The sequence below is a fragment of the Marmota flaviventris genome, chromosome 3, assembly GCF_047511675.1.
Source record: "Marmota flaviventris isolate mMarFla1 chromosome 3, mMarFla1.hap1, whole genome shotgun sequence".
Classification (NCBI taxonomy): Eukaryota; Metazoa; Chordata; class Mammalia; order Rodentia; family Sciuridae; genus Marmota; species Marmota flaviventris.
In genome coordinates, this window is record NC_092500.1 from 16547711 (window position 1) to 16552030 (window position 4320).

Below are 4320 nucleotides of genomic sequence, written 5' to 3' on the forward strand. Positions count from 1 at the left end.
GTCTGACTTTCTTTAAAACGACTCTGTTTCTGTACTCAATGTTTCATTCGTTTTTAACATTTTAAAGTTGTTGGTGATCCGTCCATTAGTTACAGTAAAAAGCAGAACTGACTGAATAGGTTTGAAAACAAATGAGTGACTCCTGGTACAAACACAAGGACATGGGAGGAAACGCGGGTTTCTAGAGAGTGGTCCAGTGGCTGCGACCATTCAGTGCACCTTGGACATCATGTTAGAGAAAGGACAAAGGGGATGTCCTACTTCCTCTGTTCTTCTCTCAAGACAGGTAAAGGATGTCAGAAGAGTGCAGCACCTCTCTCCAGAATGATTTGGCCACCAGTTAGTTAATTAGAGATCTCAATTCAAGAGAGCCAGCCATTCCCATGACCTAAACACTTGACCTCTGTTACGACACAATATAAGAGGTGACCATCTTCCAGAAATGATCCGAATGGAACCTCTGAGATGCCCATGGGTGAGTGCTGACAGCCAACTTCACCTTTTGGAGTTAGAATCCCAAGGCTCTATCCACTCTAACCCCCCAGCCTCCCCTCCCTGGCACAGGACCCTCATCCTAGTTACCCAAGAACATAACGTGGCTGCCAAACTATACTGGACATAGTGGCTTCTGCCCAGGGAAGCGTGAACAGAGCAGATCTGGAAACCAGACCTCCCTTATGAGGGGCAAAGAGTTAAGGGTGTGGGTTCCAATCCCGGCCCCCCAACTTGCTACCTGTGTGACCTCCAGGGAGTGACTCAGCCCCTTCAAGCTTTAATTCCTCCATATTGAGGTTGTCTTCATCCAGCAAGTGTTACTAAGTGCCTAGTAAGTGCCAGACACTCGGCTAGGTCTGGGCATCACTATTAACAGACACTGTTCCTGCCATTGTGGAGTTTACGCTCCTAGAATTCCAAATGGAGGCAAGTGTTCCGAGGGAAGCTGGACACACATTACAGGAGAGCATGGGACAGCCTTCTTAGCCTGGAGGGTCATGGAGGGTACTTACCTTGTGCATTCTGGGGGGATTAAATGAGACTGGGAACCGTGCCTGTCATGTGGCCAGAGCTCTAGGAGTGGCCACTATTCATGCTGGTCAGCTTCATGAGACATCAGCTCGGGGTTGACAAGTGGTCAGAAGCCTTGCTTCCTGCCGCCTGCCTCGAGGGCCATTCTTGTCCTGCATCTCTGTGCGTCAGAGTTCACTGGGGAAGGGAAACCAGTTCCTCTAGGAGAGAGAGCAGATGGAGAGGCCAGCAGAAAGGCCTCCGGGTGGTTTTATGTGTTGGTTTTTGTTTGTTTGTCTGGTTGGTTGGTTGGTTGGGTTTTTGATTGTTGTTTTTTGGTTTTTTTGGGGGGTGCTGTTTCTTTGTTGTTTTGGGGTTTTAGTGCCAGGTATTGAAATCAGGGGCCCTTAACCACTGAGCCACATCCCCTGCCCTTTTTTCTATCTATTTAGAGACAGGGTCTCGCTGAGTTGTTTAGGGCCTTGCTAAGTTGCTGAGGCTGGCTTTGAACTTGTGATCCTCCTGCCTCAGCCTCCTGAGCTGCTGGGGTTACAGGCATGAGCCACCACACCCAGGATCCTGATGTTCACATGGATCCAGTGAGAAGGCTTCAGGAACTTCCTGCTACGGCCAATGGGAGGAGACCTGTTCACTTCTTTTTACCATTAAGCAGGGAGGGAAGGAGAGAAGGAAAGAAGAGGAGGGAACAGAAGGGGAGGGAGGGGAGGGACCAGAGGTGGAGGGAGGGGAGGGAGGGAAGAAGCGGTGCTGAACAAATGTGTCTACCACCCAACAGCCCTTGGCGAGAAGGGATCTGGGATCAAGTTGTGAGAAGTGCTGTAAACAGGACAATCTCCACAATCTCCCTTTGCAGCTTCTCAAACATTATTCTGGGCATTTTTCTGGGAGATTCACCCTGCCTTGGGCTCCAACAAGCCTATGTGTTCTCAAGAGGCCTCTTCCCTGGCTTAGCTCAGTGAGGCCAACATAGACCACAGAGTTCGGGAAAACAAAAGAGGGGGAAACCTTGGAGACTTAACATTTCTCCTCCATGACACGTTCCTTCTTTTTCTTTCTTCCATTCAGTCTAGAGGAGTTCACTGGAACCTCGAAATTCCCAGGTTAGGAGAACTCGGAAGACCATCCAATACAGTCATTTTCACATAACTTTTAGCAAGAGAATCCTTTGTCCAATAAAATCTTATGCATAAACCCAATACAGAAAATACAGAAAGAGGAAAAGAATATTGTTCATATAAGTGCATCATTTTAATTTCAAGTTCATTAACATTCTACAAGACTGTCAATGAGTTTGACTGTGGTTCTTTCGAAGAGTCTAGTAAATGTATATTGTGGATTTCTGCAGGAGGGTTCAGTTCTTTATTAATTTCTGTGTCTAAATACTTTTTGTATCCGTTTTGTAGCTGTTTATTGACAATTACAAGAACACAGTGATTTGTCAATGACCTTTCTGTTCCACACAAAAGTAACTCAATTCAATTTATATTAAGGGGGAAAAGGAGTGGAGAATGTGTATCAACTCACCCAGGGAAAACCCAAGGGCTTGGAGAGCCTCAGTCACAGTGGCTTCTCCATCTCCCTCTCTCCACCCCTCAGTTCTGAACATGATTCCCTCCAGTTGGCACTACTCCCTGAGAGACTTCTTGCACTGAAGGGAAAGATGACCCGGGAAGCTCTAGGCTTACATGACAGTTAAAGTTCATGGTCTCCCTGGCGTGATTCTGTCCTGCGCGTCTCTTTAGAGCAGCCACCCGTTTTCTGTCCACCTTCTCTCCCACCTAAGTGCATGCTACCACCCCATGGAAGATTCGATGGATATGGACATGAGCCCCCTGAGGCCCCCAGAACTACCTTTTTGGTTGTGAGCTAAAAGCTGACAAAGATTATCACTTTAAGGTGGATAATGATGAAAATGAGCACCAGTTATCATTAAGAATGGTCAGTTTAGGGGCTGGTGCAAAGGATGAATTGCACATTGTTGAAGCAGAGGCAATGAATTATGAAGGCAGTCCAATTAAAGTAACACTGGCAACATTGAAAATGTCAGTACAGCCAACGGTTTCCCTTGGGGGCTTTGAAATCACACCACCTGTGGTCTTAAAGTTGAAGTGCGGTTCAGGGCCTGTGCATATTAGTGGCCAGCACTTAGTAGCTGTGGAGGAAGATGCTGAGTCAGAAGATGAAGAGGAGGAGGATGTGAAACTCTTAAGTGTATCTAGAAAGCGATCTGCCCCTGGAGGTGGTAGCAAGGTTCCCCAGAAAAAAGTAAAACTTGCTGCTGATGAAGATGTCGATGATGAAGATGATGATGATGATGATTTTGATGATGAGGAAACTGAAGAAAAAGTTCCAGTGAAGAAATCTATACGAGATACTCCAGCCAAAAATGCACAAAAATCGAACCAGAATGGAAAAGACTCAAAACCAACAACACCAAGATCAAAAGGTCAAGAATCCTTCAAAAAACAGGAAAAAAATCCTAAAACACCAAAAGGACCTAGTTCTGTAGAAGACATTAAAGCAAAAATGCAAGCAAGTATAGAAAAAGGTGGTTCTCTTCCCAAAATGGAAGCCAAGTTCATCAATTATGTGAAGAATTGCTTCCGGATGACTGACCAGGAGGCTATTCAAGATCTCTGGCAGTGGAGGAAGTCTCTTTAAGAAAATAGTTTAAACAGTTTGTTAAAAATTTCCGTCTTATTTCATTTCTGTAACAGTTGATATCTGGCTGTCCTTTTTATAATGCAAAGTGAGAATTTTCCCTACCGTGTTTGATAAATGTTGTCAAGGTTCTATTGCCAAGAATGTGTTGTCCAAAATGCCTGTTTAGTTTTTAAAGATGGAACTCCACCCTTTGCTTGGTTTCTAAGTATGTATGGAATGTTATGATAGGACATAGTAGTAGTGGTGGTCAGACATGGAAATGGTGGGGAGACAAAAATATACATGTGAAATAAAACTCAGTATTTAAAAAAAAATTTTAAAAAAATAAAGTTCATGGTCTTAGAGGGAAAAAAGAATACCTTCTTTCTTCCAAAGGCCCAGAGAAAATTTCAAGGAAGGTGCTGATAGAGCAGTCTACTCAGTACAGTTGACAACAGGGGACTCTGATTGGCCAGATGGAGTCATGATGTCATCTCTGTGGGACAGGGGGGATGAGGACAGCCCCGCCCATCCACAGGGAGTGGGTTTCCCATTTGTAAGAAGAGCAAGGGAAATAAAGGAAAGCATGCTAGGCAGATGAAACCCTTGGCCACAGGGGTCACTGACCTTACCTGAGTGGCTACACACGAA

At 45.2% G+C, this 4320-nt stretch overlaps 1 pseudogene; it reads left to right on the forward strand.

The window, feature by feature from the left end:
- The first annotated feature begins 2745 nt into the window (after window positions 1–2745).
- Window positions 2746–3740, forward strand: LOC114086546 (nucleophosmin pseudogene; annotated as a pseudogene).
- Window positions 3741–4320: the final 580 nt, after the last annotated feature.